This window comes from Astatotilapia calliptera, chromosome 13, assembly GCF_900246225.1.
Source record: "Astatotilapia calliptera chromosome 13, fAstCal1.2, whole genome shotgun sequence".
NCBI classification, from domain to species: Eukaryota; Metazoa; Chordata; class Actinopteri; order Cichliformes; family Cichlidae; genus Astatotilapia; species Astatotilapia calliptera.
In genome coordinates this window covers 29,228,912-29,242,939 of record NC_039314.1, presented here as the reverse complement: position 1 = coordinate 29,242,939, position 14,028 = coordinate 29,228,912, and the positions used below count along the sequence as shown (strand labels likewise).

General features: G+C 43.4%; 1 long non-coding RNA gene across 1 annotated transcript in view; it reads right to left on the bottom strand.

Moving 5' to 3' along the window:
- Positions 1–5,249: 5,249 nt before the first annotated feature.
- Positions 5,250–14,028, bottom strand: part of LOC113034873 (uncharacterized) — a 41,443-nt gene continuing 32,664 nt past the window's right edge. Inside the window, exon 8 of the long non-coding RNA XR_003274253.1 lies at positions 5,250–7,389. This is a non-coding gene — a long non-coding RNA (uncharacterized LOC113034873). The remainder of the gene's footprint in view (positions 7,390–14,028) is intronic.

Genomic DNA, 14,028 nt, shown 5'->3' with positions numbered 1-14,028 from the left:
CAGCTCAAAGTGCCGGGAAGCTGTTCCTCAGTGAACTGGAGGAAGCTCACTTTGTATTTGTGACGTCTGATTTTAAATGAAACAGCACTTCTGTCCTTCAGTTTTCCTTAAAAGGAAGCAAATGAAAACATCAGCATTGTGCTAAAGTGTGCTGATTGGCTGGTTTAGGATTGAGGCCGTGCTCCATGGCGATGGCGCTAATTTCCAAACAATAACTGTAGAAGCGTAGTTACAGCGTCAGTCACACAGGTGACTTCCTGTGATCGTTTGCATGAAGGACGCCGTCCTGTCTGCTGACACGAGCGAGAGCACGTCCAAACCTGAAACTCAAAGCTCGAAGAATATCTGTGCAAAGACGTGGACTACAGAGGGAAAACTGAAAATATGGTGGACGCACGATAAAGAGGGAAAACAGACACGCAGGGAAGGTAAACGAGAGGAAAAGCAGTTACTGAAAACTCTAAAAACACGAGTTTTTCCAAGAAAAATATGAAATTGCTGGTTGGTCGATTTAATTGTTGACTATCTTCTACTCTACAGATGAGTGGGCGTGTCCAAACTCAGGTGTTGATTTAACCAATGGAAATGAGGAAAAAGAAGAAAGGAAGGAGAAACTGACCTGTTAGTTTTATAGAAAGTGAGAGAAAATATTGATGAAGATGATGAGCTGAGCTTTAACAGCAGCACTGTGGATTCAGACTCATGAAGAACCTTTGTGATTATTTTCCAGAGAGGTGCAAAGTTTGGCCTCTACGCCCAGTTATTGTTCATTATTTCACTGATATAAAAATATAAATAAACATCTAAATATGATTTCACTAAATGTCTATTCTTGGATGTGTCTTTAGTCACAAAGTGAGATAAACATCCCTCCACCCTCAGGTCACAGCTCAATTAACTTGTAGGTTCATTTCTAATAGATCCATATTTATATATGATCTACTATAGATAGGTAGGTAGGTAGATACAACTTGACTAAAGGCGGCAGCTCTATTGCTGGAAAAACAAACTTAAAAACATAAATACATGAATACTAAAGAAACAAATGAAACATGAACGAGAACTAAAAAATCTGGTCAGTAGTGACTGGACTTGACCGGACTGGAGAACATGGACCTACACACAGCAACGTGGAGGAAGCAGCAACAAACAGGGGAAGACTGAGGACTTAAATACACCGCAGGGTAACGAGAGGAACAGGAAACACAGCTGGGAGTAATCAGACATATCGAGACAAAAGGAAGCAAAACTGAACACAGCAGGACGCGAGACTGTCAAAGTAAAACATGACGCATGCACAGAGACACAGACGCTGAGACATGACTGACTGCATATGAAACACAGGGACTGAAAACTAGAAGCTAAAAACAACAAACATGAACAGAAAACCATCACGACAACTAAAACCATGAATAACAACAATCAAGGAATAAACACACAGAAAACACTGGATCGCAGCCCCAGTGCCGTGACTGGGATCATCGGACTGGTCAGTCCTGATCCTGGTCTGTTTGTGGCTCACTGAAGGCTGTAGTTCATCACGTGTGTGCTGATTTCTCTTCATATTTCTTATTGCTCACACAGACTTTGCTTTCTAGCACTCTGATATGTTATAAAAACAACCAAACATTTCTTTAATACATTTGTTTTGTGTAAAATCAGGATATTGTTAATTTTCCTATGCATTGATTAACTGAGGTCACCAACCTGCAAGTTGCTTTTAAACTAAGTTAAAATCGAACTAACAGACGTTCAGTTATTTCTGTCCGTGCCGGGGCTCGAACCGGCAACCTTCCGAATACAAGACGAACTGCCAACTCTTGAGTGAGTATGATAGCACCCAGGCTCTGTGTGCTCAGTAAAGTGTGTTTGATTATAAAGACCACGCAGATGAAGCTCAGATCAAACTTCCTATAAAAAACTCTCAGACTTTTGCTTTTATGTGTGCACGAGCGTCAGCGGGCCTTCAGGGGTCGCACGCCTGGAAACACCAACAGTAAAAATATCCCTTTGTTTACGGTGAGTCGGTGTAACCGGACCTATCGCTCAGAAGCTCACCGCATTAGCGCAGCTCTGAGGGAACATCATATTTTCTGTTTACTCATTAACCTGCAGACTGGCCGGACTCCAGCACACAGGCTCACAGGTCAGCCAGGTTAGAGCCTCCTGAGAGATGCTGCCTGATAACAGGAGGCTTTACTGCCCAGCTTAATCCTGTGTACCAACATTAAGAGCTGTGTTTGGCCACAGAGTCCACAGCCAACAGCTGCATTAACACTGCGTGACTCGAGGGGATGAGTCGTATTTTTGTTCGTTTATGGAGGATGCCGTGATGTTTTGTGCTGGCGGCGTGCGGCAGAAACAGGAAGTCGGCCCATGTAAACACCTAGAATCTTTTTTTTTCTTAAGATGAGCTCAGGGGCAGATTTGGTCACAAATAACTTTTTTTCCCCACCAACTAAATCTTCCAATGGAAACAGGATTGGAAACATTTGTTTAGCCTAGCTTAGCATAAACCCCAGCAGCACAGGGGAACGCAGCGACTGATTAAGTCTGATATCTCAGTGAACGTCACACTAATAATGTCCCGATATAACAAACTATTCAAACACCTTCATACCCTGAAGTTTATCTGGTAATTATGTTAAACCACTGCTGGTGACAAAACATGCAGTTCCTGTGACGTCCACTGGAGGCTCCAGCAGTGAGTCAGCCCCCACAAAGCCCCATGTTAGCAGAAATAAACATGTCGGGCCTTCTGGAGCATTTTAATGACATCATCTGACCAATAATATGGCTGCAGTGACGTCACTGCACTAACAGAACATCCAAGACTCTGAGCCCAGTTTCCTGAGTGAAATATGAGGATTTTATTTGAATGTTACTCGGCACTAATTCTGTCGCTTTAATGTTCTTACACAGTTTATAGATGCAGCTTGTTAGCTAACATACCTAGCATTAGCTTGTGATGTTGTGGATCCAAAATGTAGACACAGAAAACAGGTGAGATTTTAAAAAGGCAGGAGTTTAATGAGGCTGAGGGTAATCAGGGAAGTGGAGGCAGCTGAAGACAACAGGAAGGAAACTAAAAGTAAGGCACTACTAACTATCAAAATAAAGCAGGAAGTGAGAAGTCGCAGACACACAAATGAACTTAATACAGGAGGATTCAGTGTTGCCAACTTAGTGACTTTGTCGCTATATTTAGTGAGTTTTCAGACCCCCTCAGCGATTTTTTTTCTGAAAAGCGACTAGCGACAAATCTGGCGACTTTTTCTGGTGTTTTTGGAGACTTATTTATGACGACTTTTTGACATAAAAGCACGTATCGCTCTTACTCTCAACAAGCAGCGGTGCTGCCGTGGGCAGTCAGTTCTTCTTTTACTCTTATGCTGTTTTGTGGATCACAAGGTTTAAAACTACTTATAAACACACACACAAAGTAACTCCACCATTTCGGGTCACTTTTGCGGGTCCAAGCCCGGGTAAAGGAGCAGGGTTGGAACAAAAAAACAAAATCAACAATCGCTAAAAGAAATTTAATTTGTATTTAATTTGTAGTTCTAAATAAATTCTAAATGCATTTAGGACGTTTTTTTACTCGCTTTATGTCTCTTCCACGATGTTATTTCTCTCTCCAACAACGTAGCATAACCAATTATGCAAATTAGGCGATGACGTCATTTAGCGACTTCTAGCGACTTGCAGGACAGCCAATAGCGATTTTCCTTACTGAGGAGTTGGCAACACTGGGAGGATTAAACACCGAGGGAAGAACTAAACTCAACCAGGAACTAAGAACGGACTAAAGTCTAAATACACGATAAAAGGAGACTACATGATGAAAATATGAGCAATGATCAAACCAAGAATCAAAATATCTAAATAAACAAAAATGGAAAGTCCAAAAACTCTGGGTCAAACAATCCAGGAGCGTGACACTGAGGGGATTCTCCAAGGTAAAGTATCAGATAAATATGGCTCATTTTAAACTGTGAATCATGCAAAGCTGCCCTGGATGTGGAAATGAGCAGCTGCCTTCTTCAAAATCCGAAGTACAGCAAAGGAACCTGCTTCATGAAAACGGGGAGAAAAGAATGACGACCGAGCACTGACTTACAGACATCGTTGACTCTGCAGTGTGACGCAGGCAGCAGAGTTTACATGTCAGTGACTGTGACAGCGCCGTTTAGACAACACAAAGGAAACTGCACCAAACTTCCCGTTTAAACCTTGGCAGAGAAGAAAGTAGTGATTAGGATCTCACAGGCATTTCCTCCACAGCCAACCATATACTTGGCACAAGGGAAAACCCGAGCAGGCCAAATCCCTGGTGTGCTTGATGACATGTGATGTAATTGAGGTAACGACACGGCGTGGGAAGCGCGAGGAGGTCTTTGTGGGTCTGTATGAGAGCGGGAGGGGAGCAGCGGGAGACGACATGGACGAGAAGAACAAGGAGAAGAGGAGGAGGAGGAGAAAGGGGGTCCTGCTGGCTGGCTACCTCGACCTCTCCTCGGGGGTGGGGTGAAGAGGTTAAACAAACAGGTCATCGCGGCGGTGTCGGTCCTCGTCCGCAGGCGTCAGCGGGCATCCTAACTGCCACTCGGCGGCCTGTTGTTGTAGGAGCCGCCGTTCCTCCCTCCATCAGCACCACATGAACATGGAGCAAACGTTTCAGCGCGGTGGGCGTGGCCCGTTCTGCCACCTCGGATGGTTACTGTTGTTCTTTTAGTCGAACATTTCGTTTCCAGGAAACTTGAAACACAAGATGTTTTTAAAAATGACCAATTAAATCAGTGTCGATGACATCAGAGGAGGAGTGTGCTTCTGTTCTCACCCAGCACAGCAGCAGTACTAACAGCTGTAGTGTTTGTAAGCAGCAGGTCACAGACGTTTGAGCGTCTGCACCGTAAATCCAAGCATAATACATGATTTATAAAGCAGCGGATGTAAAAACAAACACGTCAAACACCAAAACCTTCGTCCTGCTGCTTTGTGAGCAGCTAAACTCGGTTGTGTAGTTGTTTGTTTGCATCTGTTTTTATTTTAATTACAAACCCATAAACATTTTATTGATAAAGTTAAAGGCTGAAGAATCAATAACTCTCTTTAAATATTGTTTGACATTTTATACAAAGCACACGGTTTAATATTTTAATGAAGGAAGAACTTTAGATATGCAACAATCAATAAATGTATTTATTTATATTTACTTTGTTATTTTAATTGAAGCACTTTGATGAACTTTTGCTACATTAATGATGAATTTTACATATTGAAGATTTCACATGACATTCTCTCATGACATGATGATGTCACCCAAACTTCATCCTGTTATCCCTACAGTGTCGGCGTCTGCGCCGATGTGCTATTTTTATGGCGGCTTATTTCAATAACTTTATCGATAATCAGCTGGACCGTTCCACACATCGAGCTCCACACACAGTGTCACAGTCCCTGGGTGGGTTTGTGATTCTGTTTTGAGGATAATTTACGTTTGTATCCCACTTTGGGTTCAGCGTGTCTGGGTTGTTCAGTCTTTAGTTTTCCTTTTGTGTTTGCAAGCCTCATTTATCTTCTGACACTTTGTATTACTTCGTGTTAGTTACAGTTACTTTCTGTTAGTTTCCTGTTGTGTTTTGTGTCCTTCGGTGTCTCCTGTGTCACGTTTCTCCTGTTTTACTTCCTGTTTTATTTTGATCTTGTTTAACTTCCCACTGTTTGGTAAAGTTGTCTCCGTATCGCTTTTGTATATATTGTCTCAGTCCTCCTTTGTCCTTTGCCGTGTTGTCTCTCTAAGCTGTGTTCCCTCACTCTGATTTCCCAGTTTCCTAGTATTCCTAGAGTTCTCAGATTTAACTCCATGTCTCGCTCCTTGGACTTTTTTCTCCCGATCAGCGTTAACGATCGTTTGAGTTTGACACGTGGGTCGCGCGGTTGGGTCTCTAAGGTGCTCCCACACATCTCAATATGACAGCGAAATGCTGCTGCTTCTCTGGGCCTGAGCAGAAAACTGTCCTGTGATTTGACCAATCAAAGAGTTGTTTTGATACTATCAGACAGAGACCTGGTAAAAGCTCTGTTGTCCTGTAAGTGTAAAGACATATTCAGGGTCTGTACTCCTGGCAGCATGATTGATTCTGTTTTTTGATTTTGTGGTTTTTGTGATAAAGCCCACAGATCACAAACACTCGTGTCCCCTCTGAAGTCAGTGCACCACCATAAAAAGAGACTTTCTATGCTTGTGACTCAGGCAAAGCCTCATGTGGAAAGACGGTGATACATGGTTGTGTGACAGCCAGTTAATCAACACATCGGCTCTTTAATAATATAAGATTGTGTAAGTGAACTGAAGCATTGCAGGTCTGACTTTTCCGGTGCTACCCACATGGATTATTTCACCTCCCAGTTCAGGTTTTTCTTCTTCTGTGACCTGAGAACGAGGTGCGCCAACATCGCCGCAGCAGAGGTTGAAAGCAGGATTGCAGAGCGTGTGAAATGTGAGATGGAAGCAGAGTTTTTAAATGCACGTCGGTGCTACGCTACACTGACCGGACCAACTTTGCTAATGGTCTCTCTGGCTTCTGGCCAATGCTGTTCCCCCCAGTAATCTCCTACTTTTCCCACTTTGCTCTTTAGTTTCGTTACTCTCCAGTGCAAGGCGTTCAGCCTGACCTCTGCCACCTGTCCTTTCATTCCTCCTTTTCCCGTCTTTCTGTCAGTTTAACTTCATCTACCCGCCTTTTTTTGGTCGTTTTCTGAGCACTGCACTGCATTAAGTTTGACCTTTTGTCTCTTTTCTCATGTCCATCAGGTTCCTCTCTGTGTTCTTTCTCTGTCCATGTCTTCCTTTGTGTAATTGGGTCTGTTCGTCTCTATGCTGCCTGAATGGAGGAGAGGTTTAACTCCTCCTGGATTAGGGACCCCTGTGGTGAAGTGAAGGCATGAAAGACAGAGGAGAGGACATGCTGATGCTGACATTCATGGGTTTGTCCTTTGGCTAATCTGAAGCCTCGGAAGATTTACTAAAAGTCACAAAATCATTTTTTAACATGTCAAGAACCAGTCCGGAGAGATGGGAACAACCCAAAGCCCGGATTCAGACTTCAACTTGAAAGATGGAGTAAGACGTGGGAGCGGGAATGTTCTGAGTTAGATCACAGCGTTCAGTGTTTTCCACTTAGTGCTGAGGGTTCAGCTCTCCTCAGTGGTTTCAGTAGTAAATCTGACCTCTGAGATGAAAGCCTCGCTGTCCTCGTCCAGCGGTCATGATAACTGTCAGGAATTTGTCCCGGGCGGGGCGGCGGTCACGCCTGGTCAAACCTCTTTGCTGGTCTTTCTCCTTCCTCTGTCACCGGGCTCACTGAGCCGTCTCACCAACACGAGCTGTTAAAGGCAGAAAATCAGCCCAAATTAAGATTTACTCCTCCAGCATCAGTTGTCAGGAGGTCAAACTGCAGATATGATGCTAATAAGCTTAGCTTTTTCATTAAATGCAGATCAAATAAAATTTAGTTTGACTTCACACTCACTCATGCACAGAGATCGTACTGCCAGGGCTGGGGCCCAATGAAGCACAAAGAAGGCCTCTGGCATGAACATGTGTACTTCTATCAGGAAGATTTGGTAAAAGACCCGAACATCATCTTTGCAAACATCACCCTGCACAAGGTTTCCAGTCTCAGCAGACTCGACTGCCAGACTCTCTCAGCAAGAGACACAACAAGCGACTCTTATCGCTCGATAAAGTCGTGGTAGCAAATACTAAGTCTGAATAAAGCCAAACAGTAAGACGCTCATTTGCATCCAGAACTAGTTTAGAGATACTGAACGTGCAGTTTGGCCAAAAACCTGCAGGTCCTCTGACATCCACGTGAGACTGGCTCCAGCGGTGACTCAGTTCCCACGGACTCTTTGGTAAAATGCACAACTTTTACAGCAAACATACACATTTACAGCCTGCACAAGCATGAAGGTTTGTTGTTTTAAACTCGCCTGTTTAATTTGCTAGGCGCTCCTGGACTGGACCTGTGTGACGGTTCTTGGATTAGAGGAGGGGCTCATTTAGAGTCATGTTGTTGTCACCTGGGCTGACTGACACAGCACAGGTCCAAACATCCGAACATCACATCAGTTACTGATGAACTAACAGCATAGTTAAGTGATGTATGGGCTCTCTGTGCACAGACTTTGGATTAAAAAATAGTGATAACGTTAAAATCATGGTTTTCAAACAGAACAGTTACAGTACATCACTCAGAGTTTACTTTACTACTTAGTGACAGTTCAGGCTATCGGATACTGGAGATACTGAATCACTCGACTCCATCACTGAAGGGCTCCGCCCTCAAGGATGACATCATGGATGTCAGTCTTTAATATACAGTCTATGGCTGGACTAGTGATACACAGAAATAGGGAGTCATAATATTAAAATATTAATCATATATTAGTATCAAATATAATACAATTAATATGATATTAATATTAGATTTTAGACACTGTGACTTCAAACTGGTGACAGTTAAATTCAAACAGGGCCAAAACTTTTAGGGAATAAATTCAGAAACAGATTAACGCGCGTAATTCAGTTTTACATAAATAACAGTAAATCTCACTGATTTGGAGTAAAATGAAAGTTATAAATCAGAGAAATCATTTACATTTATCATGTGCTGACTTTTAAGTCTCTGATCACAGTAGCTCCATGCTTAAATATCATGTCTTAAAAACGTTTTAGGTACAGCTGAAGCCAGCTGCTGGTTTTCAGGTCTTCATGTGCAGGTGTTTGGGGGTAGCTGGGGCTGGAGGGAGGAGCATCAAAAATAAACAATCACAGTTTCTGTTTCTTTTTTAAAAATCACACGACAGGGACGTCTAACAAAGCAACACCTTCTTGGTTCACCATCAGCCCACCTTCAGACCATCGTGGTGGACTCGCTCGTGGCAAACAGGCTGCTGAAGCTAGTTTGGTTCGATGCCTGAACTCATACACAGGACTGTGTGCCACTTCAGCCGGTCTGAAGCCGGTCTGGGCTCCACCCGCTTCCTCTCATCTTCCTCATTTCCATAAAAGTGACTTCACCTCTGGCTGTGCGTTGATGGTCTGTTAAGAAAAGATGACGCTCTGCACGCTTTGTTTCCAAACGTCGACTGACAACAGGCGCACGACGCTCCACTTCCAGGGAAAAACTCTGAGGAACAAACTGTCCAGGCAGAACCAGACAGGCCTGATGTGAAGTCTGCATCACGCTGATGGCGCAGATGTTTTCCTTAGATTTCAGATTTAGACACTAATGGACGGCTTCGTGTCATCTGAGTCAATTTAAGTCTTTCTCTTTAGACTCGCAGGTCTGTTTGGGATTTCTCGTGGTCACATCATACGACTGTAAGGTAAATAGAGCAGCTGGAGAGGTAATTACCAAGAGTTCATCAGCAGATCATTTGATTGTCTCAGATTTCTCCTCCTTTGTTTTAGAGCCCGTGAAGACGGATGTTTCTCAGACAGTTTAAATTCTGCATCAGATTTGACGTCCAGAGGATGGTGACATGCTGAGTAAGCCTCTCGATAAGCTAGCTCTTATGTTTATAAATATTTCTAAATTTCCTCAGCTATCACTTTAATTACATTATGGGCCAGAACATTAGGAACACAAAGGAGAAACAGGGCTTTTGTGATTTTTCTGTTTTCAGAAAAGATCATGAACATTTATAACAAGATGTTTAAACTCCAAAAAAGAGCAAAAAGTCTTAGGATATTTAGACGTTACGTTCTCACTGACAGAGCTGAAGGGTTTTTACCGTAAGCAGATTATTACCCTTTATTCTGATTTCCAATAACACATATTAAGACAAATTTACTCAGATCTACTTTTCATGTCACGGTGTTCAGGTTGCTGAGAAAAATCCACAATACAAAGCCTGCAAGGTGACGGCCAAAACCTACCAGAGAACAAACCAAGGACACTACGCACCCCAAAGACTGAGGGGAAGGACAGGGCTATTTATACACATGAAGGTGATCAGAGAAGTGGAAACACAAGGGTAAGGAGGCACCGCTGAACAAGACAGTGAGACAAGAGGAGGGAAGTAAGACTGAACATGAAGTTAGAATAATTACACGAGGAACAGCAGAGATGAATGAACTTAACGTGGAGGCAAATGGACGGGACAAAGAAAACACTTACAGAATAAACCAAAACAGAATAAAATAGAGAACTAAAAAGGACTAAAGACAAAGTGACTAAGAAAACACAAGAAAATCCAAACAGATTCACTGACCAAGCAAAGGAGCACCAGAGAAAAAGAAGAAATCAGAACAGTTGCATCACAAAGTGTTCTCGACTTTATCAGCTGTCTCTTTATCATTTGGAGAGCCGCACAACTGCTGCGATCAGAAGTAATCCATAGCGCTGACCGGCTTATTGCTGCATACAGGAGCGTCCCAACTGTGGGTGATCTGAATGATTGAAAAAAAGGATTAGCCCCCACAAACCCACTAAAAACATTTAAGTTGGATGTGAAGTTTTCCCATCTCGCCTCGTTCTGAATGTCAGTGTAAAATTATACTTTATTGTCAGCTGATTTTAAAGCTCTGTGCAGATGAACTCATTCACTTCCTTTAGCAGACACTTTCATGAGAAAGCCGTCACATTTCCCACGTCAGATTTATCCTGTTGCTCCTGAGAAGTTATTATTAATCCAGCAGCATGCAGCGCTTATTTGCTTCTTATGAATGAAAACACAGACGTGTATATTAATTTACCACGTCATTCTTTTATGCTCATTATATCGCTTTAATAACGAAGTTATAAAAACATATTTATTGTTCTTCTTCTTTGCGAGCTACATATTCATAGTTAAAGACAGGGGTGGTGGAGCTCCAGGGTGCGAAGGCCGGTGTCCTGCAGGTTTTAAATCTCACCCTGGGTCAGCACACCTGAATCACATGGTTAGTTCATTCCCAGGCTCCTGGAGAGCTTCAAGACATGTTGAGGAGGTCATTTATCCATTTAAATCAGCTGTGATGGATCACGGACACGTCTGAAACCTGCAGGACACCGGCCCCGAGGCCGAGCTCCGGCTCTGAGGCAAAGTGATCGATTACAGGCTCTGTTAGCATCACCGACGATGAGGATTTATTTAAAGATATGTATGACAACATATTTCTGTGGACTTAAACTATTTTTAGTGCAGTGATTCTCTATCAAATAATTTATTTACAAACAACAGCATAAACATACTGCAAACGTATAATTTCCAAGGCTCTATAGATATTAGTACAGATAACATATATACATATATACGTAGATGATCCTGGTCCCACGGCCAGTAACAGAGTGAGCTTCATCCCGACTGATCAGCACCTCCAGGAGGAGTTGGGGAACAGTCACTGTGATCGTTATCGATGATTTCAGGTTAACGGGCACGTTTACTTTAATCCCCCCGCGCTCTTCCTCGGTCGACGGCTTCACTCAGCTGTTTGTTTTATGTTTCGCTGTCATTCTTAAAAGTTTCATTTCTTCTTTTCACTTTTGCCTCTCAGTTAACTTCATGCAGCGAAGCTTCAACACAGTTTTCATGAACCTGGAAAACACGTTTCTGTATTTCTGTGATGAAAACACAAATTCAGACCAGAAAAAATTGTCACAATGATCAAAAGAAGAAACTGTGAGGATGTGAAATGTGTTTGATTGTATCGGTGCTGCTGATTCGCTCTTTGAGATATTTCTCCCAGGCCGGACTGAGACCTTGTTTTCCAGCCGGCGCTCCACCAGGCAGGGTGCGGTAGAGAGCAATTACACCACCATCTGCCCTGCAGGGATTTACTGTGGTTTACTGGTCAGGATTTTACAGGCTGCGTTCAATAAACATATTCAAACATTTTCAAACAGCACGCAGCCATCTCTCCGGCCTGTTGTGTCTTTCCCGGCTGTAATTACACTCGTGTTTCCACAACCGCCGTCTCAGGTTTCACAACGCGGCAGGAAGCTAAAGCGGCGACTAATCAGCTGTAATGGAGGAAAGAGCTGCCGCAGATTAAAGGCTGCTCACGATCAATATGGCCGACATTTCTACATGTGCTTACACATGTCATCGCCGCCAGGGAAAACCTCGATGGCAACGGAAACACGAAGATGCTCTGAGAAGTCGTCGGCGCCCTCGGTTTTCCAAAGGATTATTACCATGTATTGTGAAAGGTGATATTTCTGTTCTTTTCTTTCACTGCTAACGTTTGTTAGAGCAACAGCAGGCTGGAAAACGAGGAGCAGCACGTTATGTTGCCACAGCAGAAAGTGATAAAGCAAAAATCTCATTTTTGTCAAAAAATGCTGAAAATCAGCCTCCAAACCTCTGTGTGCTTTGACAGGATGTAAGGAGAATCCAGGGATCTTCAGATCTGCTCTTTGAACTCTTAACTGGGAAAGATTAAAAAGTACAGCAGATATTTGTAAAATATTTGTCCTGGACGATGAAGCAGGATTAGAGGAAGAGTATCTGGTCCAAACTGGCATCATGAGAGACAGATTCCTTCTAAAAGATGGACGATTGTCAATAATGGATTTAACAGATGTCAGGAGTGTTGTGTTGATTTTTCAGCTCTGTGTGAGTGTTCATCTGTCTTTGTGGGAGTGCTGGATCTGTGAGGCCATGTGATAAAGACCAGAGGTTTGGCTGCCTGACTGGTAACACGCAGGTTGCTGGTTTGAGTTCTTGTTGAGTCTGTCATCTACACCATCACTGAAAAAGCCCACACAATGTCCAGAAGTCCACAGCTACAGGACGGTTTCATCTGTCTACAAATAGTAAGAATCAACATCTGCACATTTATTTTCTGTTGCAGCTTACACACACACACACACACACACACACACACACACACACACACACACACACACACACACACACACACACACACACACACACACAAGAAGTCTGTTCTGGGATTTTTTTTGGATTTTTTTTGGATGTTACTGAGCTCTGTGCAGCTCAGCTCTCCACCCTCACATACAAAAAACGGCAATACTATTGCACACCAACAGGTGATGTCACTACAGCCACCTTTTATATACACTAGTGGACAACAAAGTATACCCTCCTCCTCCTTCCATTCTCAAGTTTTCTCAGGACATACTAAAAACCATCTGCTCCTTTGCAGGTCTTAAATAAAGAGAACCTCACCCTGTGTCGTTAGCTCTTTAAAAGATGAGGAAAACCGCAGAAACAGTGTGTGAAAAACTGGAGAGGGCACGTTGCATTCAGGTGCTGCTAATCAGATACGCTAATTAATTAATTCATTAGTGAGCGTGAGCACATCTGTGAAAGCAGAGGTGTTGCAGTTGTGTTCACACAATGTCAAAAGGACATCAGTGTGGAGAGTGTTCTGCAGCCCGTCATCAAACAGTGACAAACATTCAGTCGAATCATCAAGACGGCTCCCAGTCCTCCCAGTAGTGGAGTGACCCCAGGCCACACCGAGCGCTGCTCAGAGGAGCTGCAAAAACCCAAAAGCTCCACCGCAGACTCTACAGGCCTCAGTTAGCAGGTTGAAGGTTAAAGGTCATGGCAGGTTTGGAAAGGCTAGCAGCACAGCTTAGGTTTGCAAAGCTGCATCTGAACAAAGAACAACTGCTGGAACAGACGAGACCAAAGAGGAGACGTTTGTCCTTAATGCACAAAACCAACTCCTCAGACCAGCTGTGAGCACGGGGAGGAGTGGACCGTGAACTCCTCAGTATACCGAAGTAGAGTCAAATATGTCCCACAGCTACAGGACAAAGATCCAATCACAGCAGCAAATCTGCAACAGAACAGCTGAAAAAGGACAGATAGAAGCTGCAGCGATGTTCCAGAGTGCAGAGCTCAGAGAGCTGTGCATGAATGGATGCTGCAAATGTGAAGCCAAAGCAACGACGCTGATAAAGTCACACAGGAAGCCATCCATGCTGCACATGTATCACTGTACAGCTGCTGTGTTTGGCCTGGTGGGGTCGGTGGGCGGGTGGGTGGGGGGCATTCACTGAT